General features: G+C 47.5%; 1 protein-coding gene across 2 annotated transcripts in view; it reads right to left on the bottom strand.

The window, feature by feature from the left end:
- Positions 1-26,613, bottom strand: part of ric1 (RIC1 homolog, RAB6A GEF complex partner 1) — a 210,029-nt gene that overhangs the window by 137,593 nt on the left and 45,823 nt on the right. The gene's annotated exons all lie outside the window — the stretch shown is intronic.

The raw sequence follows: 26,613 nt of genomic DNA on the forward strand, positions 1-26,613 counted from the left end.
GGTTGGAGGCACTGGAGAACAACGCAAGGAGGAACAACCTGAGGATTCTTGGTCTTCCTGAAGGTGCGGAGGGAGCGGACGTCGGGGCATATGTGAGCACGATGCTGCACTCGTTAATGGGAGCGGAGGCCCCGGCGGGTCCGTTGGAGGTGGAGGGAGCATACCGAGTGATGGCGCGAGGACCGAGAGCAGGAGAAATTCCCAGAGCCATAGTGGTGAGATTCCTCCGTTTTAAGGATAGAGAAATGGTCCTTAGATGGGCAAAGAAAACACGGAGCAGTAAATGGGAGAACGCGGTGATCCGCGTTTATCAAGACTGGAGTGCGGAGGTGGCGAGAAGGAGGGCGAGCTTTAATCGGGCCAAGGCGGTGCTTCATAACAAGAAGATAAAATTTGGAATGCTGCAACCGGCAAGACTGTGGGTCACATATCGAGGGAGGCACCACTACTTTGAGACAGCGGATGAAGCGTGGACTTTTATTGTGGAAGAAAAACTGGAATGAGCGGGTTATTAAAAAGAACGTTTGAACAAAGTGGTGGGGCGAATGTGGGGGGCGAAGAGGGGGGTTAAAAAGGGGGGAAAGAGGAGTTTTATGTACTAATCCTGCGATGTGGTAACTTTTCTCCCTTCCACAGGTGGTGATGGGGGGGAGGAGGGGAGGTGGAGGAGATGGGGCGTTGGCCATTGGGGGCAGGGCCAAGGGAGAAGCGCGGGCTTGGTTCCCGCGCTATGATAATCATGGCGGGAATAGAGAAGCAGGAAGGAGGGGGCGTCGCACGGTGTGAGCCGAGGTCACGGGGGGAAGCCGAGGGCGGCCAGAGTTTTCTGACTTCTGGGAGCAACATGGGGGGAGTAATTACGCTAGCGGGGGATCTAGCGGGGGGGGGGGGGGGGGGGGGGAGGGTGGGAGGGGGGAAATTACTGGGTTGCTGCAGCTGGGGAGGGGGGAGAGCTGGTATGGGAGGGGATGGGCGGGGGGGGGCACTGTCTGGGGGAGATACAGCTGCGTGGGAACCGGGCGAGGAGCTGGAAAAAGGGGATGGCTAATCGACAAGGGGGGGGGGTAGGAAGCCCCCCAACCCGGCTGATCACGTGGAACGTGAGAGGGCTGAGCGGGCCGATAGAGAGGGCATGGGTACTCGCACACCTTAAGAAACTTAAGGCAGATATGATTATGTTACAGGAAACGCACCTGAAACTGATAGACCAGAAACTGATAGGCTACGCAAAAGGATGGGTGGGGCAGGTGTTCCATTCGGGGCTAGATGCGAAAAACAGGGGGGTGGCTATATTAGTGGGGAAGCGAGTAATGTTCGAGGCAAAGACTATAGTGGCGGATAACGGGGGCAGATACGTGATGGTGAGTGGCAAACTACAGGGGGAGACGGTGGTTTTGGTCAACGTATATGCCCCGAACTGGGATGATGCCAATTTTATGTGGCGGATGCTAGGACGCATTCCAGACCTAGAGATGGGAAAGCTGATAATGGGGGGAGATTTTAATACGGTGTTGGAACCAGGGCTGGATAGGTCGAAGTCCAGGACTGGAAGGAGGCCGGCAGCAGCCAAGGTACTTAAAGATTTTATGGAGCAGATGGGAGGTGTAGACCCGTGGAGATTTAGCAGACCTAGGAGTAAGGAGTTCTCGTTTTTCTCCTATGTCCATAAAGTCTACTCGCGAATAGACTTTTTTGTGCTGGGAAGGGCGTTGATCCCGAAGGTGAGGGGAACGGAGTATACGGCTATAGCCATTTTGGATCACGCTCCACACTGGGTAGACTTGGAGATAGGGGAGGAAACAGGAGGGCGCCCACCCTGGAGAATGGACATGGGACTAATGGCAGATGAGGGGGGGTGTCTAAGGGTGAGGGGGTGCATTGAAAAGTACTTGGAACTCAATGATAATGGGGAGGTCCAGGTGGGAGTGGTCTGGGAGGCGCTGAAGGCGGTGGTTAGAGGGGAGCTGATATCAATAAGGGCACATAAAGGGAAGCAGGAGAGTAAGGAACGGGAGCGGTTGCTGCAAGAACTTTTGAGGGTGGACAGACAATATGCGGAAGCACCGGAGGAGGGACTGTACAGGGAAAGGCAAAGGCTACATGTAGAATTTGACTTGCTGACTACGGGCACTGCAGAGGCACAATGGAGGAAGGCACAGGGTGTACAGTACGAATATGGGGAGAAGGCGAGCAGGTTGCTGGCACACCAATTGAGGAAAAGGGGAGCAGCGAGGGAAATAGGGGGAATGAGGGATGAGGAAGGAGAGATGGAGCGGGGAGCGGAGAGAGTGAATGGAGTGTTCAAGACATTTTATAAAAAATTATATGAAGCTCAACCCCCGGATGGGAGGGAGAGAATGATGGGCTTTTTGGATCGGCTGGAATTTCCCAAGGTGGAAGAGCAGGAAAGGGTGGGACTGGGAGCACAGATCGAGGTAGAAGAAGTGGTGAAAGGAATTAGGAGCATGCAGGCGGGAAAGGCCCCGGGACCGGATGGATTCCCAGTCGAATTCTATAGAAAATATGTGGACTTGCTCGCCCCGGTATTGACGAGGACCTTTAATGAGGCAAAGGAAAGGGGACAACTGCCCCCGACTATGTCTGAAGCAACGATATCGCTTCTCTTAAAGAAGGAAAAGGACCCGCTACAATGCGGGTCCTATAGACCTATTTCCCTCCTAAATGTAGATGCCAAGATCCTGGCCAAGGTAATGGCAATGAGAATAGAGGAATGTGTCCCGGGGGTGGTCCACGAGGACCAAACTGGGTTTGTGAAGGGGAGACAGCTGAACACGAATATACGGAGGCTGTTAGGGGTAATGATGATGCCCCCACCAGAGGGGGAAACGGAGATAGTAGTGGCGATGGATGCCGAGAAAGCATTTGATAGAGTGGAGTGGGATTATTTGTGGGAGGTGTTGAGGAGATTTGGTTTTGGAGAGGGGTATGTTAGATGGGTGCAGCTGTTGTATCGCCCCGATGGCGAGCGTGGTCACGAATGGACGGGGATCTGCATATTTTCGGCTCCATAGAGGGACAAGGCAGGGATGCCCTCTGTCCCCATTATTGTTTGCACTGGCGATTGAGCCCCTGGCGATAGCGTTGAGGGGTTCCAAGAAGTGGAGGGGAGTACTTAGAGGAGGAGAAGAACACCGGGTATCTTTGTATGCGGACGATTTGTTACTATATGTGGCAGACCTGGCGGAGAGGATGCCAGAAATAATGCGGATACTTGGGGAGTTTGGGGATTTTTCAGGGTATAAATTGAACATGGGGAAAAGTGAGTTGTTTGTGGTGCATCCAGGGGTGCAGAGTAGAGAAATAGAGGACCTACCGTTGAGGAAGGTAACAAGGGACTTTTGTTACCTGGGGATCCAGATAGCCAAGAATTGGGGCACATTGCATAGGTTAAATTTAACGCGGTTGGTGGAACAAATGGAGGAGGATTTCAAGAGATGGGATATGGTATCCCGGTCACTGGCAGGGAGGGTGCAGGCGGTTAAGATGGTGGTCCTCCTGAGATTCCTCTTTGTGTTTCAATGCCTCCCGGTGGTGATCACGAAGGCTTTTTTTTTTTTTTTAAAGGATTGAAAAGAGCATCATGGGTTTTGTGTGGGCCGGGAAGACCCCGAGAGTGAGGAAGGGATTCTTACAGCGTAGCAGGGATGGGGGGGGGGGGGCTGGCACTACTGAGCCTAAGTGAGTATTATTGGGCCGCTAATATTTCAATGATGAGTAAGTGGATGGGAGAGGAGGAGGGAGCGGCGTGGAAGAGATTAGAGAGGGCGTCCTGTAGGGGGACTAGCCTACAGGCTATGGTGACAGCCCCATTGCCGTTCTCACCGAGGAACTACACCACAAGCCCGGTGGTGGTGGCTACGCTGAAGATTTGGGGACAGTGGAGACGGCATAGGGGAAAGACTGGAGCCTTGGGGGGGGTCCCCGATAAGAAACAACCATAGGTTTGCCCCGGGGGGAATGGATGGGGGATATGGAATGTGGCAAAGAGCAGGAATAACGCAACTGAAGGATCTGTTTGTGGATGGGAAGTTCGCGAGTCTGGGAGCGCTGACCGAGAAATATGGGTTGCCCCAAGGGAATGCATTCAGGTATATGCAACTGAGGGCTTTTGCGAGGCAACAGGTGAGGGAATTCCCGCAGCTCCCGACACAAGAGGTGCAGGACAGAGTGATCTCAAAGACATGGGTGGGGGATGGTAAGGTGTCAGATATATATAGGGAAATGAGGGACGAAGGGGAGACTATGGTAGATGAACTAAAAGGGAAATGGGAAGAAGAGCTGGGGGAGGAGATCGAGGAGGGGCTGTGGGCAGATGCCCTAAGCAGGGTAAACTCGTCGTCCTCGTGTGCCAGGCTAAGCCTGATTCAGTTTAAGGTATTACACAGGGCGCATATGACTGGAGCACGGCTCAGTAAATATTTTGGGGTGGAGGATAGGTGTGCGAGGTGCTCGAGAAGCCCAGCGAATCATACCCATATGTTTTGGTCATGCCCGGCACTACAGGGGTTTTGGATGGGGGTGACAAAGGTGCTTTCAAAAGTAGTGGGGGTCCAGGTCGAACCAAGCTGGGGGTTGGCTATATTTGGGGTTGCACAAGAGCCGGGAGTGCAGGAGGCGAGAGAGGCCGATGTTTTGGCCTTTGCGTCCCTAGTAGCCCGGCGCAGGATATTGCTAATGTGGAAAGAAGCCAAGCCCCCGGGGGTGGAGACCTGGATAAATGACATGGCAGGGTTTATAAAGCTAGAGCGGATTAAGTTCGTTCTAAGGGGGTCGGCTCAAGGGTTCACCAGGCGGTGGCAACCGTTCGTCGAATACCTCGCAGAAAGATAGATGGAATGGAAAAAAGAAGGCAGCAGCAGCAGCCCAGGATTGGGGGGGGGGGGGGGGGGGGGAGGAACCAGAACTCTCAGAGTTGTTAATATATACTGTATAATATGTATAGGTCGTTGCTACAGATAATTATATATTGGACTGTTAAATTATATTTTTGGAGTGTTATTTGTGATAAGGCAGTTGCCAATTAGGGTTAGTTTTCATTTTTGTTATTTATTATTTACTCATTTTCGGTTTATAAAATAGGTCATTGTTATTTGTGTTATTATAATATTGTGTAAAGGATGCACAATGTACTGTGTTGGTTGACCAAAAAGTTTCAATAAAATATTTTTTTAAAAAAAGAGGAAGTGTCCTAATTAAAATGACTTCTAGAACTAATTCATCCTTGTTTGGTGTCCCCAAACCCGACAGCAGATGGAGGTTAGTGATGATTATACATTGCTAAACAAATTGTGTGTGCCACACACGGTTCAGTAGAATTAGAATGCCCTTCTCTCTGGTATGAAAACGGAAAAATATAAATTCAGTATTGGCCTAGTAAATGGCTTTTAATCACACCCATTTAAAGAAACGTATTGGCAGAAAATAGTGATGACTGCTTCTGATGGTTCAGTTTTGCTGGGCTAGATTGCTCCAAGGATATCGAAAGAGCCCTGTCCTTTTTTCTGTTCATGTTGCAGACAAGAGACTCAACTCTAATGTACATGACATATTTGAACCAGTTAGTTTAAGGATAGTCTGGTCAAGCTGATCCAGACTCCACTCACTTGAAGACATATGCTGGAGGTAGACACAGAGTTGCTAGTGAGGGGTTTGAGGAATCTGTCCAATACCTCAGCATATATTAATCAGGATACCAAATCTCGTTGTTGGAAATCTTTAGTAACGAATAGATGTTCATGAACTAAAGAGAGAATTTACGTTTTTGAATTAGTATAAAAGGAGACGGCAGTACTTGGGTCTCTAGGAGCATCGAACAGAGCATGAAAATGATTTGCAATTATATCGGCCTTTTACAATCATAGGACAACCAAAGCCCTTTTGATGTGCAGTAAATTGTGTAATGTTGAAAATGTGCCAGAAAACGTGTACACAGCAAGCTCCCACAAATGATAATGTGACAATGACCAGATAATTTGTGAGATGTTGATTGGGGATAAACATTGGTAAGGACACCGGGGATAACACCCATGCTCTTCTCTGAAATGGTGTTAAGTCTTATCCGAAAGATGCCACTTTTAACAATGCAGCACTCCTTCAATACTGAACTAGAGGGTCAACCTGGATTTTTGCATTTAAATCCTGGAATAGGAGTTGAGCCCACAACCTTCTGAATCACAGGTCATAGGTTTACTAGGGAGTGCTACTGAACAGCTAGTATTGCATCTGCAAATTGTAGAGTATTAAATGCAATTGTTGTTCTTAATTTACAAATAAGAGCCACGTTTCAGCTGACTTGCAGGCCATGAGGGTTCAGAATCTTATAATGTGAGCCATAGTCAAAGTTTGAAAAGTGGCAAATGCCTTAATCCCTGCATACAAATCTATTGCCTTAAAACGTCCAGAGTACAATGAACAGTAGCGACTCTATTGAAAAAGAGTTCATTGGAGTGAAATTTAAAACACTTCAGTGACTTGGAAATGTGTGTATGCATGTTTAGTAATCAAAACCTCTGGTACATTTAGCTCGTTGAAAAGTTCCAAATTTTATAAAGAACATGAATATACTACACAAATTTGAAGTGACATATGCTAAACATTATTCTGTTTTGTTTAGAACCCTGACAAGTTCATTTGAAAGAAAACATTGCTTTTACAGATAGACATTCAGATGAAAGTACATTTCTAAACTTCTGGCCAAGTCCAGTAGCCAGACAGTAGAGAACGTCCCCAGCTTAAGTGCCTCTGGTTTGGCCTCCAGAGCAGGCCAGGCCAATCCAGAACACTCACTGCTAATGAAAGGCTACACAGCTGTGCCAGGAAACAAACCAACTCTGGAAATGTATATTTTTGGTCGCTCATGGGAGCAGGGAAGTAGTAAACTAGTATATAGAATGGCAAAACTGAAGGCCCCCTCAACAGTTTATAGCAATGGTTCCAGCAAATTTCGTTGCAGCTCATTCTAGGTTTATGCCTAAACCATGCACCAAGCTGATTCTGAGGATGTGCTGAAACAACTGATGTTAGCTGAGGCAGCAATAGAGATGCTTTGATTGACTGCCACATCCCTGTGTGCAGTCTCTCCTTGTAATTTAGCACTTGAAGTCCAGTGAAGTTTAGGTTATGGCCTAAAACGCTAACTCCGTTTCTCCCTCTACAGATGCTGCCAGACTGCTGAGGTTTTCAAGCAGTTTGTTTATATTTCAGGTTTCCAGCAACCAGTTTATTGCTTATGGACCATTCTGCCCACTGGCTTCTCGCCAAGGTCAACATATCTTTCTCATGGAATACTGCCCTGAACTGCTCGCAGTGCTCAAGGTGTGGGCAATCAGGGCTTTTTGTAGCAACATCTACCACGTTGTATTCTGGTCCTCGACATATAAAAGCTAGCATTCTATTTGCCTCTGATTATTTTTTGTACCTGTTCGTTACTGGGAACAGTCCTGTGCCAGAAACAGCACAGGGCAGAAATTGACACGTGTTCATGGGCCTGTATAGGCACAATGCAGTGCTATTGTGCCCCCCCCCCAAAAAAAAAATCAGCCACTAGCTGATTTGTTTATTTGCTAATGTCCTGAAGTTTTCAATATCACTTATAAAATTCTGAATCAAGGTGGAATAGTCTAACCTCATGCCCCGACTTTACACATCATCTGCGATACAGAATGGCATTATACACTTATTGTTTCACTCTCTTGCAAATGTTTGAAATGGCACTGCACAGCATGGTGGTGTCATCAAGAAGGGGCAGAGGGGCAGAGATTAGTTTCAACACCAAAAAGAAAATATTGTCGCTTCTACTACTGATTTAGGATTTATTAAACAGGAATCAAACACAAGCTGATATAAAGGCCTGTTTTTGTGAATATAAAGTGCAAGGATGATATCTAATATCAAAAGGAGGTTGGCTGATGATTCTCCAGACTGCTGACCAGCTTCAATGTTTTAAACACAAAGGTAAAAGCAAATTACTGCGGCTGCTGGAATCTGAAACAGAAAAGAAGAGACAATTTCAGCAGGACAGCATCTGTGGAGAGAGAAGGAAGCTGACGTTTCGAGTCTGGATGCCTCATCTGCTCATCTAGACGAGTCACCCAGACTCGAAATATTAGCTCCCTCGTCTTTCCACAAATGCTGTCGGACCAGCTGGGATTGTCCCGTATTTTCTGTTCAATGTTTTAAAGTTTGTTTGTCACCACTTAGCATTTTGTGGACAAATGATCTTGGAATTTAAATTGCAGACTTTGGAGTTCATTACTGAACCTAGGTTGTTGAATACAGGGCTCAGATCTCAGCTGCATCATTCATCATCGATCAGGGCCCAGGCGAGAATGCTGCACAAGGTGCAAAACACCAGGACACATGCTCTGGAGGGGGCTTGAGCTCACTGGCCAGAACAACAGCAATCTCGGTTAGCCTAAATATTCTCAATTGTACATGGGATTGTTGTTTGTGGTGCTCATGGATGTTGCTGTCCAGGTATTGTACAGGGCCATGTTCCAGGAAGTGGAGCTGGTTGTATAATACGAACAAGCTGTGTGCATTGTCTGATCGAGTCATTGTTGTAAAATATATCAGGCTGAAGCCAGAGCTTTCTATTGGCTTTATTAATAGAGGAAAAGAGTACAACAACTGAGAAATTTTGCAACACCTATATAAAGCAGTTCGATCCCACTGTGACTATGGTTCCCATTTCTGGGCACCTGTATTATGTAACGGCTTTGTATAGGGATCAGTAGAGATTTACTAGAATGGCTCACGGGAAGAGGGATTATAGAGAAAATGTGGTTGTTCCCTTTAAAACCTAGTCGCCACATTCCGGCGCCTGTTCAGGGAGGCTGTTACGGGAGGGAGCATTGAAAATTACCCACTGCACGCAGTATTGTATTCTGAAAGAATTAATTCTAAACAAGGACAAACGTGGTCATGGGGAAAGATTTGGAAATTAAATGCTAGAGTGATGCGAGGGGAAGGTATAAATTATGTGAGAAACTGGGTGTAATATAAAAGAAGTTTGAAAACATCAAACTCCTGTAAGATTAATGTATTGAAATTTCCACAGGGTGCAAATTGAGATTCAGGAGACTGTTAGTTAACTTCAATTCTATATTTGCTTGAAGTTGCATCAGGTGCATGGGCCACATGTTGCTATTTAATGATGTACCACTAATGATTAAGACATACTTATCCAGTGACAATCAGTTGTTAACTACTGTGGAAAGAATTCAACAAGTGGCACATAACATGAATTTTATCAATTATCTTTGCATTAGTTGCACACTTTAAATTTTGATTTAAAAAATAAATAAATTAGGTGGATTGGCCATGCTAAAATGTCCATAAGTGGGTTTAGGGGCTGGTCCAGCTCGGTTGCAGAACAAGGCCAGCAGCGCGGGTTCAATTCCCGTACCAGCTGGGAATTCGGAATTCTCCCTCGTGTACACAAACAGGTGCCGGAATGTGGCGACTAGGGGCTTTTCACAGTGACTTCATTGACTTGTTAATGTAAGCCTACTTGTGACAATAAAGATTATATTATATTACTGGGTTATGCGGATAGGGTGGAAGTGTGGGCCTTAGGTGCTCCTTTGCAGGGTTGGTGCAGACTCGATGGGCCAAATGGCCTCCTTCTGCACTGTAGGAATTCTATGAAATTGCACAACAGAAGAATTGAGGTCGTCAATTTAAACTGAAGCGGAAAAGCAATCATTCAATCTCTCACAGTCTTTGATGTTCAATGTACTTATGCAGCATTGGAATCAAGAGTGCCTTCTCCGTAGCAATTTGTTACAAGTGGTAATCTAAATTAATTTACTGTTTGCTAGAATCACTTTTGACATTTATTTACCCCAACTGAAAAACCAGGCTTCGAGAACAAGTAGCTAACCTTGATACAGAAACAAAATGCAGGCAAAACTCAGCGGGACTGGCAACATGTGTAGAGAAGACAAAACTGGATGCTACCTCAATCGCCCCCCATTCTGAGGAAGGGCCCATACCTAAAAAGTTGCCCAATTTCTGCACAGATGCTTTCAGGCTTGCTGACAGCTGATCTAACCATTTTAAGAATCAACAATGAATTGGAAAAAAAACAAATTTTGAGGTCATTGATTCATTTGCTGCCTGGTGTTTTCCTTTATTTGAGTCACCTGATTCGCTTCCATTTCAAAGCTTAATGTTTATTTGAAAGCTAAATTTTGCTACAAACAAAATGTCCCAATTTTGTATTTTTATATATCACTATATTCTATGAATTTTCAGTCCAACTAGTTTTTCTTTTTAAAAAGGTACCCTTGATACACCAGGAACAATGATTGATAACAGAATGCCACATCATCACTCAGGTGCAGAGTGAATGCAAGCATATGTGCAATTCTCAATTCTAACTGAATGGTTAATAGACATTTGCAAATCAGCACTACACTTCATACTAATTAAGGTTCCAAGAACAAAGGTTAGCAATTCCCTTTCAAGTAAACCGAACACGGCCATCTGTTTTTAAGCCCTTGTTCAGAATTAAAGTCTTTTCATACATCATTTAACAATTATTTCATGGGGGTGCCGGGAAGTGGGATGGGTACCTGTCTGCGTGAGGTATTTAAGTTTGTAATCTGGAAACAGCTGTTTACTTTTTGTTCCCTTTCATGGGATGTACTTCTGAAGCTTTATAAAGCATTAGTTAGGCCCCATTTAGAATACTCTGAGCAATTTTGGGCCCCACACCTCAGGAAGGACATACTGGCACTGGATGATCCCAGGAATGGTAGGCCTAACATACGATGAACGTCTGAGGATCCTGGGATTATATTCATTGGAGTTTAGGAGGTTGAGGGGAGATCTAATAGAAACTTACAAGATAATGAATGGCTTAGATAGGGTAGATGTAGGGAAGTTGTTTCCATTAGCAGGGGAGACTAGGACCCGGGGACACAGCCTTAGAATAAAAGGGAGTCACTTTAGAACAGAGATGAGGAGAAATTTCTTCAGCCAGAGAGTGGTGGGTCTGTGGAATTCATTGCCACAGAGGGCGGTGGAGGCCGGGACGTTGAGTGTCTTTAAGACAGAAGTTGATAAATTCTTGATTTCTCAAGGAATTAAGGGCTATGGAGAGAGAGCGGGTAAATGGAGTTGAAATCAGCCATGATTGACTGGTGGAGTGGACTCGATGGGCCGAATGGCCTTACGTCCGCTCCTATGTCTTATGGTCTTATGATATGGGTATCACTGACACCGCAGCATTTGTTGTTCATCCCCAACTATCCTCGAGAGAAGTTAAGAGTCAACCTGTGTTGTTCTGCATTTACACGCAAGACAGAGGGCACAAGGATGGCAGATTTCCCTCCCTAAAAGGATATTAGTGAACCAGATGGGTTCTTACAACAATTGATGATAGCTTGGTGGTCATTGTTACGGAGGCGAACTTTCAACTTGCTAACATTTAATTGTTGTAAACTGAATTTAAATTCCACCAGCGGCTGTGATGGATTTGAACCAGTGTCCCCAGAGCATTAGCCCAGGCTCGGGATTTCTAGTCCAGTGATATTTACCATCATCTCCCTGCATTATCACCGCAACAGGCTGATTTCCAAACTAATTTTTGAAGAAATACAATAGGACTTATGGAGTAAGGAGATGAGTTATTCCTTAGCCAATGAACATGTGCGAGAAGTCAACTATCCTTTATCCGAGTTGTAGATTTCAGATAATTGTGTCTTTTGAATGCCGCATATCGGTCTATCATAGAATTTACATTTCAGAAGGAGGCCATTCGGCCCATCGAGTCTGCAATGGCCCTTGGAAAGAGCATCCAACTTCCAACCTACCCCAGTAACCCCACCTAACATTTTTTGGACACTAAGGGCAAATTAACATGGCCAACCCACCTAACCTGCACATCTTTGGACTGTGGGCGGAAATCGGAGCACCCGGAGGAAACCCACGCAGACACGGGGAAAACGTGCAGACTCCGCACAGATAGTGACGCAAGCCAGGAATCGAACCTAGGACCCTGGAGACTAGGGGATTATCACAGTAACTGCATTGCAGTGTTAATGTAAGCCTTCTTGTGACACTAATAAAAAGCACATATAAAATGCTATCAGACTTCTGCTAGTACAGGTCTATCTATCTATATTAATTCTTCCCATTTTCCCCGGAGTGGTGGAAATTACACCTTCCCACAAAATTATCTTGCACCTTGTTTAACCATTGCATGCGCCACTTGGCCAGAAACGTGATAATCTTCCTCTTCCCAAATTCTCTAAATTAACTTACAAATAGGATATGATTCCATAAGTCGCCAACACTTTTGTTGAAGTTCACACAATGTGTAGCCTTGGCAGTGAAAAGCAGTGGCTATTCAATAGTGGAACGCATTATAGAGAAGCCAACCTGATTGTCACTCAAGTATATGCGACACAAGTGCTTTCTAGGAAGAATCACAGGGTAATGGGAGCATTCAGGCCAACTGTAGTATCCCAATTATCCGTACTACACTGGGCAGCACTTTTACCACTTTAAATTGATCATGCAAATGTATTAACAACAGTATACCATCTGCTAGTTGAGAATCATTTTACACTTCAACACACACATGTTGAGCTACATTCCACTCATTCAGGGTCAACAAGTGGAAGCTCTGGCCAGTAATTTCAAAGGACTGCATTACTCCAAGAATGTGTGGGGGAACCAGCTGGTCACTTCAATCATCCAAGCAGAACATGGATTGACAGATTGCAAACTTTGGTTATCAAAAACAAATATGTTTAAAGAATTGGCAAGCACTTGAGTCAGATGAAGTGTTGCCCAGAACATAGCTTTAACATAGAGCACCTAGATCAAAGTGCTGCAGTAAATTGAAAATTACAACTTTTATCCCACCCAGAATTTCTCTTCTAAGCAGCGGATCAGATTTCAGCTGACAAGAATTTTTATTTTTCCAGTTTAATCAGCCTTACAGATTATTTCCAGTCGTTGGAGAGAAAAACACAACTAAAGTTTATTGTGACTACACATTCCATCTGAATTATGCAGACTGGAAAGTACCACTGAGTTTTATGGTGGGTTGTTTTAGACTACACACTATGGGTGAAGGTTCACAGCTACTAAAGCAAACAGTGGAGTTGCTTCTTATGTTAGTCCAGTTAAAATATTAGCTTTAAAAGGATTTAAACATGGCTATTTTAAATGTATCAAGGAGGAAAGCGGGGCAGGGAGGCAACAAGGTGAAAAGAAAGATTCAGAAAGTGGAAGAAAGAAGGCAAACAAATGCAGCAATGTCTCTAATCAATTATTTCAAAGTTTGCAATACCTTGCGCATTCACACGCATAACAGTTTTTGCACCTTATTGGTCCCATACAAAAAGAGCACGACATTTGTTTAAGGACAATCTTAATCAATATAAGCTACTGCATTTTGAAATATCAACCAGACCCATTTGAAGTTTACACAACATTGACTGGCATCAGTCCACTCCTCAGACAGTAAGACTGGCAGCATTTACGGCCAGTACAGATATTGCTTCCCCGAACAGGTGCCGGAATGTGGCGACTAGGGGCTTTTCACAGTGACGTCATTGAAGCCTACTTGTGACAATAAACGATTATTATTATTACATTTGCACTGCACTGATCTTTAGCATAACTTGGACAGCACCAAGTCCACCCTAGCTCCTGTTTGCTTCAAACTCTAATTAGTCGTATTATATTCTGTTTGATGTCTAAGAATGCTATTCAGAAAAGCAGAAGGAAAACATGCTACATTCAACATCTGGCTTTACAGCATCACCAATCATGCGCTTGGACACTACATTCCTTTGCAAGTGAAATGATCTTGCTCGTTTCAAAGAGCTGCCCAAACTTGCTCCCTTCAGTGCGGAGCCGCATAGATAGGAAGATCCGAAGATACTCTCCCAGTTTGTCCTGGGTTGATGAAAAGTCACAGGCCCAAAAAGTTAACTCTTGTTTCTCTCTCCACAGATGCTGCCAGACCTGCTGAATATTTCCAGTGTTTCCTGTTTCATTTCAGACAAAATGAATCTCAGCTTTACCACAAAGCGAAAGGAAAGTCCACGTTAACCCCAGTCATGGTTATAGTAAGTCGGCATTTTATTGTACTGGAACCAGTCCAAAGCTATTCTCCACTGCCAATTGCCAACTTCCTGTTCCCCCCCCCCCCCCCCCCCCCCCACCCCCCCCGCCCCCAGAAAACATAATTACAAAACAGAATTTCATTGTGAGGATTGCTCTGGAAATTCTTCTCTCCGGCCAAAAGCTAGGCAAATCTTCGAGCCTCATTTAAATCCTCACAAATTCAGACTCTTCAATCGGAGCATGAACTCCCACCAGACGTCTGCATGGTGAATAATATGGACAGCATTTCCTTTGCTTCAAGTGCAGACTGACTGCTTCTAACTCTCTCCCTCCCCAATTCTTGAAGATTGACTTGCTTCTGTCAGGTTCAAAATTATCTTAAAAATCCTGCTAGCCAATACTAAAATGCTTGCTGTGGACTCTTTGCTTTTGCTCTCTCGTAGTTCATCTCCATGGCCACGTGAATCACATGGCCTTTTATCCATGTAGGAATGCTAATTAGCGATCCTCTGGAACACTAACACCATTCCATCTTGGAATTAAATATACAATGTAAAGTATAACTATTCAAGAACTGACCTGACATTCTTTAAAAAAATTTTTTTTTTTTACAATACCCAATTCTTTTTGTTTCCAATTAAGGGGCAATTTAGCGTGGTCAATCCACCTACCCTGCACATCTTTGGGTTGTGGGGGTGAGACCCACGCAGACACGGGGTGAATGTACAAATTCCACAGACAGTGAACTGGAGGCGGGACTGAACCCGGGTCCTCGGCGTCGTGAGGCAGCAGTGCTAACCACTGTGCCACCATGCTACCCGACCTGACATTCCCAACATGTTTTTGAGAGACATGGAACCCAACGTCTGCCCACAGCCAGTGCATATGCTCTCGTCATTGTCTGCAGGTATGAACATCTTGCACCTTCTTCTCAGTAAAATAACCTGGGCCTCTTTGAATCTTCAGCAACCAAGTTACCCAAGTTTTGTCGATATGCAGATTCCGAGCAGGACTCCCTCCCATTTACCCCAAGGAGACAGTCCTAAAACATCATTTTACAAATTTTATATTTGTAATAACGCTGAGAAGTAAACTGCAGCTAGTTTTTTTTTTTAAACCAATAATTTTTATTAAGGTTTTCATAAAATATCAATAACAAAATGAAAAAGGAACCCAACAGGGTTAAGTACAAAACACAGTCTAGAAAAGCAACCCTCCCTACCCCCCCGTACATAAATAATAAATTAACATTAACACCCCAATTTAACACAACAGGTATATACACCCCCTCAGACCCTCCAGTGTAAATAACAAAAACAAAAATAAAAATAAAGTAACCCCCCCCCCCCCGCCCGAGTTGCGGCTGCCATTGACCAATGTCTACCGTTCTGCCAGGAAGTCCAAGAACGGTTGCCACCGCGTAAAGAACCCTTGTACCGACCCTCTCGAGGCGAATTTCACCCTCTCCAACTTAATAAGCCCCGCCTTATCGTTGATCCAGGATTCCACGCTTGGGGGCCTCGCATCCTTCCACGAAAGAAGAATCCTTCGCCGGGCTACCAGGGCGCAAAGGCCAGAATACCGGCCTCTTTCGCCTCCTGCACTCCCGGCTCCTCTGTGACCCCAAATATTGCGAGCCCCCAGCCCGGTTTGACCCTGGATCCTACCACCCTCGACACCGTCCTCGCTACGCCCTTCCAAAATTCCTCCAGCGCTGGGCACGCCCAGAACATATGGGTGTGATTTGCTGGGCTCCCTGAGCACCTAACACACCTGTCCTCATCCCCAAAAGACCGGCTCATCCTTGTCCCGGTCATGTGTGCCCTGTGCAGCATCTTAAACTGTATGAGGCTGAGCCTCGCGCACGATGAGGAAGAGTTCACCCTCCGTAGGGCATCTGCCCACATCCCTTCCTCAATCTCCTCTCCCAACTCCTCCTCCCACTTACCTTTCACCTCCACCACCGAGGCCTCCTCCTCCTCCTGCATCACCTGGTAAGTTTCCGAGATCTTCCCCACTCTCCCCCCCCCCCCCGAGAGCACCCTGTCCTGTACTGTGTGGCAGCAGCCGCTGGAATTCTACCACCTGCCGCCTGGCAAACGCCCTTACCTGTAAGTACCTGAAGGTGTTCCCAGGGGGTGCCCATACTTCTCCTCCAGCTCACGCAGGCTCGCGAACCTCCCGTCCACAAACAGGGCCCCCAACCTTCGTATCCCTGCCCAGTGCCACCCCGAAAACCCTCCATCTGTTCTCCCTGGGATGAACCGGTGGTTCCCCCTTATTGGGGTCCACACCGAGGCCCCAGCTTCCCCCCTGTGCCACCTCCACTGCCCCCAGATTTTGAGGGCAGCCACCACCACCGGGCTCGTGGTATACCTCCTTGGAGGGAACGGCATAGCCACCGTTGCCAGCGCCCCCAGACTCGTACCCACACAAGACGCCGTCTCCAACCTCTTCCATGCAGCCCCTCCCCCTCCATCACCCATAGTCACATTGGCGGCCCAGTAGTACCCACAGAGGTTGGGCAGCTCCAGCCCCCCCCCCCCCACCCCCCCTATCTCTACTCCACTCCAGGAACGCTCTTCTCACCCTCGGAGTCCCTCGCGCCCACACAATTTTGACTGACTGCACCCTACCCACCAAGGACAGTGGCAACGCGTCCCACCTCTTGAACTCCTCCTCGATTTGCTCCACCAGCCATGTGAAATTAAGCCTATGCAGGGCCCCCCAGCTCCTGGCCACCTGGACCCCCAAATACCTGAAGCTCCTCTCCGCCCTTTTTAATGGGAGCTCGCCAAGCCCCCTCTCCTGGTCCCCTGGGTGAACCACGAACAGCTCGCTCTTCCCCATGTTGAGCTTGTACCCCGAGAAATCCCCAAATTCCCTCAGGATCCTCATTACCTCCGGCATTCCCCCTACCGGGTCCGCCACATATAGCAGCAAATCGTCCGCATAGAGAGACACGTTATGCTCCTCCCCACCCGGCACCAACCCCCTCCAGTTCGACTCCCTCAGTGCCATAGCCAGGGGTTCAATCGCCAGTGCGAAGAGCAGGGGGGACAGGGGACACCCCTGCCTCGTCCCTCGGTGCAACCAAAAGTACTTGGACCTCCTCATGTTTGCGGCCACACTTGCCATCGGGGCCTCATACAACAGCCTAGCCCACCTGACAAACCCCTCCCCAAACCCAAACCTCTTCAGCACCTCCCACAGCTACCCCCACTCTACCCTATCGAAGGCTTTCTCAGCGTCCATCGCCACCACTATCGCGCCCCCCCCCTCCCTCACTCGCCGGCATCATGATAACGTTCAAAAACCTCCGCACATTCGCGTTCAGCTGCCTCCCCCACCAGCCTCTCCCTTTCATAGAACATAGAACATAGAACATAGAAAATACAGCACAGAACAGGCCCTTCGGCCCACGATGTTGTGCCGAACCTTTGTCCTAGATTAATCATAGATTATCATTGAATCTACAGTGCAGAAGGAGGCCATTCGGCCCCCTGAGTCTGCACCAGCTCTTGGAAAGAGCACCCTACCCAAACTCAACACCTCCACCCAACACCAAGGGCAATTTGGACATTAAGGGCAATTTATCATTGGCCAATTCACCTAACCCGCACATCTTTGGACTGTGGGAGGAAACCGGAGCACCCGGAGGAAACCCACGCAGACACGGGGAGAACGTGCAGACTCCGCACAGACAATGACCCAGGCCGAAATCGAACCTGGGACCATGGATCTGTGAAGCAATTGTGCTATCCACAATGCTACCGTGCTGCCCTTAAGAACAAATAAATCTACACTATATCATTTTCCCGTAATCCATGTACCTATCCAACAGCTGCTTGAAGGTCACTAATGTTTCCGACTCAACTACTTCCACAGGCAGTGCATTCCATGCCCCCACTACTCTCTGGGTAAAGAACCTACCTCTGATATCCCTCCTATATCTTCCACCTTTCACCTTAAATTTATGTCCCCTTGTAATGGTGTGTTCCACCTGGGGAAAAAGTCTCTGACTGTCTACTCTATCTATTCCCCTGATCATCTTATAAACCTCTATCAAGTCGCCCCTCATCCTTCTCCGCTCTAATGAGAAAAGGCCTAGCACCCTCAACCTTTCCTCGTAAGACCTACTCTCCATTCCAGGCAACATCCTGGTAAATCTTCTTTGCACCTTTTCCAGAGCTTCCACATCCTTCCTAAAATGCTCGACGCCTCGAATGACACCTTCTTTCCCCCCGCTCCCTCCTCTCCTTGTGGGCCCTAATGGAGATCAGCTCTCCCCTCACCACCGCCTTCAGCGCCTCCCATACCATCCCCACTCGGACCTCCCCGTTATCGTTGGCCTCCAGGTACCCCTCTATACTTCCTCGGACCCGCTCGCTCACCTCCTCGTCCGCCAACAGCCCCACCTCCAAGCGCCACAACGGGCCCTGGTCCCTCTCCTCCCCCAGCTCTAAGTCCACCCAATGCGGGGCATGGGTCCGAAATGGCTATCGCTGAGTACTCGGCATCCTCTACTCTCGCTATCGGCGCCCTGCTCAAAATAAAAAAGTCGATTCAGGAATAAGCCTTATGGACATGTGAGAAGAATGAAAATTCCCTAGCCCCGGCCTTGCAAATCTCCAAGAGTCCACCCCTCCCATCTGGTCCATAAACCCCCTCAGCACTCTAGCTGCCACCAGCTTCCTACCTGTCCTAGACCTGGAGCGATCCAGTGCCGGGTCCAGCACCATGTTAAAGTCTCCCCCCATTATCAGGCCCCCCACTTCCAAGTCTGGGATCCGACCCAACATGCGCCGCATAAAACCCGCATTGTCCCAATTCGGGGCATGCACATTGACCAGTACCACCCTCTCTCCCTGCAGCTTACCACTTACCGTTACGTACCTACCGCCATTGTCTGCAACAATGCTCGACGCCTCGAATGACACCTTCTTTCCCACCAAGATCGCCACCCCTCGATTTTTTGCATCCAGCCCCGAATGAAACACCTGACCTACCCACCCCTTACTCAATCGTACCTGGTCTGCCACCTTCAGGTGTGTCTCCTGGAGCATAACCACATCCGCATTCAGCCCCTTCAGGTGCGCGAACACGCGGGCCCGCTTGACTGGCCCATTCAGTCCCCTTACATTCCAGTTTATCAGCCGGAGCAGAGGGCTATCCGCCGCCCTCCCCCGCCGACTAGCCATAACCCCTCCTCGGCCAGCCGCGCGCCCACATCCCATGCCCAGCCCGTTCCCCACGGCGGCAGACCTCCGTCTCGACCCCCCCCACCCGCTCCAGCTCCCCCTTGACCATAGCAGCAGCAACTAGATACCCCCCACCCACTCCCCATCCCGGCTAGGACCCATCCTAGCTGTTTTACTCCCCCCATTGCACTTCCGCAAGTCAGCTGACTCCTGCTGACCCCGGCCACTCCCACCTCTCCTTGGACTCCTCCCATTGTGTGACACACCCTCCTCTTCCATTCCCCATCCACAGGCTCTCCCCCTCCCCCTTCCATCCTAAGCGCAGGAAACAACCCTCGCCCCCCAGCCCCCGCCAGTCTTCAGAGCGGGAAAAAGCCCGCGCTTTCCACCTACCCGGCCCCGTCACCCCTGCCGCAGCTCCTTTTACAGGCCCAGTCCCCTCACCCCCGACTCTGGCCTCCCACTCCCCCGCGGGGCCCCATCTCACCGCCAGCCATTCACCCCTGTTCCATATGCTTACCATCCTCCAAGAGCCCCCCCGACCAACCCAACCAAAACAGTGCCCAACCCGCCCTAACCACCCAGAAAGAGAAAAACACAAAAAAAAAGAAACTAAGAGCAAAGGACCCCCCCTTAAAAAGTAACATATCAACCACAATCCCCAAACGCCCATCCCAACCCTCAATCTGTGTCCAACTTCTCGGCCTGAACAAAGGCCCACGTCTCCTCCGGAGACTCGCCGGTCCTTGTGGTTGACCCACAGCCGCGCCGGCTGCAACATGCCAAACTTCACCCCCTTCCTGTGCAGCACCGCCTTCGCTCGATTGTACCCGGCCCTCCTCTTCGCCACCTCCGCACTCCAGTCTTGATGTATCCGAACCTCCGTGTTCTCCCACCTGCTGCTCCTCTACTTCTTGGCCCACCTGAGCGCGCACACTCCCGATCAGCGAACCGATGAAACCGCACCAGCACCGCCTGCAGAGGCTCGTTAGCCTTGGGCCTCCTCGCCAACCCTCTATGGGCCCCTTCCAGCTCCAGGGGCCCCTGGAAGGACCCCGCTCCCATCAGCGAGTTCAACATGGTGACCACATAGGCCCCCACGTCCGGCCCCTCCAGCCCCTCTGGGAGGCCCAGAATCTGCAGACTCTTCCGCCTCGACCGATTCGCCATCTCCTCGAACCGCTCCTGCCATTTCTTGTGGAGCGCCTCGACCTTTACCGCCAGGCCTAAGATTGCGTCCTCGTTGTCGGAGATCTTTTGTCGGGCCTCACGGATCGCCACCTCCTGGGCCGTCTGTGTCTCCAGCAGCCCGTCTGTGTCTCCAGCAGCTTATCAATAGACGCCTTCATCGGCTCAAACAGGTCCGCTTTAATCTCTCTGAAGCAGCGCTAGGTACCCCTCCTGTTGCTCCCGCGCCCACTGCATCCACGCTGCCTGGTCTCCGCCCACCGCCATTTTGTTCTCCTTCCCTCGCACCTTCTTCGGGTCCACCACCACCTTTTTAGTCGCCCCGCTCCTGGTAAAAGCCATATACTGTCAGGGAATTGTTGTAATCTCCTTCCCACACCGGGAAACGTCGAAAAAGTGCCGTTGGGGGCCCTGAAAAGAGCCCAAAAGTCCGTTTTTCCGGGAGCCGCCGAATGTGCGACTTAGCTCTGCATAGCCGCAACAGGAAGCGAAACTGCAGCTAGTTAGCACACAATGCAATGACAACTGTTTAAACCCAAGGTTTGAAAATGCTACAAATTCCAAATGAACGATGCATTTTACTCATTGCAATATAAAGGGAATGTGGCGTTACTTCCAGCTTGGGAAAGTTAACAGAGCTGGAAAATTACTTATTCCTACATAACTATGGACCATATCCAAGACAATTAGCCTAGCACATGCACATGAATTCACCCATAAATAAAATGTCTTCACAAATGAGACCAACTCTTTTTCATGAATGCATCTTGCAAACAATAGCATTCCATTATCAGGTGTGCACATGTGCAAGTAATTCTTTCATCGCATCCACGGAAAATGATTTGGTTCAAACACAGACTCAAGCAGACCATTTCAAATTCTCTAGGCTAGACAAAAAACAGATACTAATCACTCAGTACCATTGATTTTTTCCAAGTTCATAGTTGTTTTGTTGAAAAAGAGAGTCCAAAGCTTTGAAGAAAGCAATTCAGACAACAGTATATGGCAAGGGGCTCCAGTCTGCAAAAATGACCATTGACAATGTAAGGGGAAGCCACAGCAGGGTAAATAGAAATACAGATAAACCATTCAGTTGTTGAGCTATATTACCAGGAAGGAGAAAGCAGGCCAACAAAAGCCATAGCTCCTTGGATAAGAGATAGAGCAAGATGAAGTAGAAAAAAAGGGCAGATGTCAGATTAATAATAGCAGAGCGAACCAGGCTGAATATAGAAAGAACAGAAGAACCAGGAGCAGGGCTGAATTGCCCCTCGAGCCTGCTCCGCCATTCAATACATTCATGGCTGATCTCATCTCGGCCTGGTCTCCACCTTCCTGCCTGCTCCCCGTAACACTTCATGCCTCTACTAATCAAAAACCTACCTATCTTTTCCTTAAAATGTTATATAAATAGACTTAGACAGCACAGTGGTTAGCACAGTTGTTTCACAGCTCCAGGGTCCCAGGTTCGATTCCCGGCTTGGGTCACTGTCTGTGCAGAGTCTGCACATTCTCCCTGTGTCTGCGTGGGTTTCCTCCGGGTGCTCCGGTTTCCTCCCACATTCCAAAGATGTGCAGGTTAGGTAGATTGGCCACGTTAAATTGCCCTCAATGTCCAAAAAGGTTGGGTTAGGTGGGGTTATGGGGATAGGGTGGAGGTGTGGGTTTAGATAGGGTGCTCTTTCTGAGGGCCAGTGCAAACTCGATGGGCTGAATGGCCTCCTTCTGCACTGTAAATTCTATGAAATTAGATCCCCTCTCCAGGGAGTATAAACCTAACCTGCTCAATTTCTCTCTTCATAAGACAAGTTCAGAGAGAAAGTGGAAAAGCAAATCAGAGGGGAAGGGACCAATGAGACTAACAGAAGGAGCTAACAAAAGGGAACCCTAAAGTCTTCCTTAAACATGTAAATAAAGGTGAGTAAGAGAAGGGTTGTGACCAAAAAGGGGATTGACACATGGAGGCAGAGGGCTTGGTCACAATACTGAACGAGTGCAGTGCATTTGTCTTTACCAAGGAGGAAGATGTTGCCAAAGTAATGGTGAAAGAGGATTGTGAAACACTGGATGGGCTAAAATTTGATAATAGGGAATATTAGAAAGGCTGGTTGTACCAAAGTTGATAAGCCGCCCAGTACTGGATCAGATACATCTGAGGCTACTTAGGAAAGTAAGGGAGGAAATTTTGAATTTGCTGACCATCATCTTCTAATCCTCCTGAGATACAGGTTGTGCCAGAGGATTAGAGAATTGCAAATCTTCAAATACGGCTGCAGAGATAGAACTAGCAACTAGAGGCTAGTGAGTTTAACTTCAGTGGTGAGAAAGCTTATAATCGACAAAAACATTAAATCACTTTGACAAGTGCAGATTAACTTGGGAAAGTCAACATGGATTTGTTAAGGAAAATAGTGTTTCACTAGCTTTAAGTTTTTTTCATGATGTAACAGAAGGTTGATCAACAAAATAACAAAGGGGACAGTGGCAGCATGGATACAATGGTGGCAGAGTGACAGGAAACAGTAGTGGCGAATGATTTTCAGACTGTAGGAAGGCACAGCAAGGTTCCCCAGGGGTCAGTAGTAGAACCATTGTACAATGGGAGTTTATGTATAATGGACTTGGACAGGTGAAGTGAGTGTACTGTTGCTAAATTTGTGGATGACGCAGGAGTGGTGGGGGGGCGGGGGGGAAAGAGGAGAAGGCACAGAGGGTCTACAGGGAGATGTAGACAGGTTGGGTCGGTGGACAGGGACTTGCCAGGTGGTGTGGGAGAATGTGGAGTTGTGCAATTTGGTGGGAGGAATGGGGGTGCGTAGTACTGTTTTGATGGAGAGGGACTGCAGAAGGCTACAACAGAGGGACTTGGGGGGTCCTCATGCATGGGGGGGGGGGGGGAGGAGGAGGAGGAGGAGGAGGAGGAGGAGGAGGGTCTTGCTGAAGCTGTACAGGACACTGGGACCACAACTAGAATACAGTGGTTTTGATTCCCTGGTCTAGGGAGGGATATGCTGACATTGGAGGAGACCCAGGGAAGGTTCATTCGGTTGATCCCAGGTATGGATGGATTTTTGTACGAGGAGAGGTCGAATAGATTGAGCCTGTACACATTGGAGTTTAGAACAATAAGAGGGTAGTGAATTTGTGGAATTCTTTACTACAGACAGCTGTGAAGGCTGGGTTGTTAAGTATGTTGAAGGCAGAGAGAGATAGATTTTTAAATCCGGAACGGAATTAAGGGTTATGGGGATAAGGTGGGAAAGTGGAGTTGAGAATTATCATATCATTTCAGTCATGATCTCACTGAATGACGGAATAAACTCAATGGGCCGAATGGCCTACTTCTGTCTTATGGAGTTGGGAATCAGAGAATTGAATTGAGATAGCAAGAATGAGAAGGATTTCAGCATCAACAGAGGGGAGATAGGGGCAGAACTAAGCAATTCTGTAGGGTTGGGAGTTAGCAATCCTGGCTAGGGTATGGGGCTGGATTCTCCGCCGGCGGGATGCTCCATTTTGCCGGCAGCCCAGGTGTTTCCCGACGGCGTGGGGCTGCCCCACAATGGGAAACCCCATTGACCAGCCGGCCTAACGGAGCATCCCGCCGGTGTGCTGAACCAGAAATTTGGCGGGGTGAAGAATCCAGGCCATGGGGTTTGAAGCTCAAAATGAATAGAATACTTAGGTCACATACAAATCTGGTTCAATCTAAGCAGTCAGGGAAGAGAATAATTTTCAATCAAAAGTTAAACTTTTCAGCAGAACATCAAAATAAGGATAAGCTATTCAGCTTAGAGACGATCATAGATTATCATAGAATCTAGTGCAGAAGGAGGCCATTCGGCCCATCGAGTCTGCACCGGCTCTTGGAAAGAGCACCCTATCCAAGGTCAACACCTCCACCCTATCCTCATAACCCAGTAACCCCACCCAACACTAAGGGCAATTTATCATGGCCAATCCACCTAACCTGCACATCTTTGGACTGTGGGAGGAAACCAGAGAACCCGGAGGAAACCCACGCACACACGGGGAGGATCAAACATGGTTGTGCAGATTTCTATCCAATCATCCAAGTCATTAATAAATACAATCATTGAGGCCTCAACACAATGGGATACCATTAGCCACACCCTGGCAATTAGTATCTGTCCATTATCTCTCCTGTCTCCTGCTGCTCAGGTAATCCCTAAACCAGATCAATAATTTTCTTTCCATTCAAGGAGCTCCAATTTCTATGGGGCTTTATCAAATGCTTTCTGGGAGTCCACATAGTTAAGACATTTTTATGCCAGCAAAAGTGACTTCTTCCAAAACTTCAATCCAGTTCATCAAGCAAGACCTACATGTTCCAAATCATGTTCCTCTCTCTGATCAGCGGAAAATTTTCAAGGTGCTGACAGTCCTCCACTCAAGTGGTCAATTTTCATTCGAGAGCTCAGCAACTGAATGCCAACACATTATTTCACATCTAAGGCAGATCCTATTTTCATCTGACTTCACACTTTCCTAACCCTAATCCACACTTCCTAATAAATAGGGGGCATAGATGTAAAGTAACATGGATTAGGGGAGACTCCCTCTCTCATCTCCCACCCCCTCCCACTGCTGGCCATCACATTTAAAGAACTTGGGATATGACTAGAAATATTTATTACTGAATAATCCAGAATTTGGTGCAAAGAAAAAAATGCTCTAGTGACAGGCATGGGAACACGCGTTATGTACAATGTACAACACAGAAACAGGCAAGTTAGCAACTGCTCAACACTGCTGCTTATGCACCATTGACTATTGATACACCCCTCCTCATCTAACCCAGCAACATATCCCTCTATTCCTTACTATTTAGGTTTATCGAGATAATGTTTAACTGCATCTACACTATGTGCCTCAACTACTCCTTGTGGCAGCAAATTGCATACTCCAACCACTGAGTAAATTCCTGAATTCCCTACTGTATTTACTGACAACTCTGATGTTAGTGGCTCCTAAGCTTTGACTTTGCCCACAACATTCCCCATGGTCTACCTTTTCAAATTGTTTCATTACCTTACATCTCTCAGATTCCTCCCCCAGTCATCTCCTTCTTGAACAAATAAACATATGTGGTTGTCTAACATGTAATGGAGGAAGTACCAAGGAGTACTGTACCACCACAAAAATTAAGCAGGATATATTGCAGGCCAAGTCACTGTGAAAAGAGCAGCTGTAGTCTCTCAGCTGAGTAAAACCTGCCAAATGTGCATGCTTTTGAATATTATAGGAAATGAAAGAAAGACAGCCTCACAAAAAATGATAAAGTGCTTAAGTGTTTGAAATCTTGGTTATTTATTACATTTGTCAGATAAATTCAAAGTCTATTTTTCTCACCACCGCTGAGGCCAAATGTAGCACAGCAGTTCTGGCTCAGATAAGGTAACAGACATTGGGGATTGAACGTGAGACGTTATTGGACAACATAGCTCAACTACTCACTGGAAAATTTTGCTGAGCCATTGGGGGAAGCCCATTACAGGTCTTCTGAAAATCAACACACATGTCAAGCCATGGTGTGAAAAACAACATCTGAGGGCACTAAAGCTGAATTTGGAACAGCAGGATATTTCTGTAATATTTTTAATCATAAAAAGACATTTTGCTCGAAGTCACTTGAACAAAATCTTGCATATTTGAGATTTAAATTATTACAATATTTAAATAAATGCAAGCTTATTTAAACACAGAAGGCAGCACAGTGGGTAGAACTGCTGCCTCACAGCACTAGCGACCCGGGTTCAATTCTGACCCTGGGTGACTGTCTGTGTGAAGTTTGCACTTCCTCCTCTTGTCTGCGTGGATTTCCTCCCACAGTCTAAAGATGGGGCAGCACGGTAGCATTGTGGATAGCATAATTGCTTCACAGCTCCAGAGTCCCAGGTTCGATTCCGGCTTGGGTCACTGTCTGTGCGGAGTCTGCACATCCTCCCCGTGTGTGCGTGGGTTTCCTCCGGGTGCTCCGGTTTCCTCCCACAGTCCAAAGATGTGCAGGTTAGGTGGATTGGCCATGATAAATTATCCTTAGTGTCCAAAATTGCCCTTAGTGTTGGGTGTGGTTACTGGGTTATGGGGATAG

The sequence above is a fragment of the Scyliorhinus torazame genome, chromosome 9, assembly GCF_047496885.1.
Source record: "Scyliorhinus torazame isolate Kashiwa2021f chromosome 9, sScyTor2.1, whole genome shotgun sequence".
Classification (NCBI taxonomy): domain Eukaryota; kingdom Metazoa; phylum Chordata; class Chondrichthyes; order Carcharhiniformes; family Scyliorhinidae; genus Scyliorhinus; species Scyliorhinus torazame.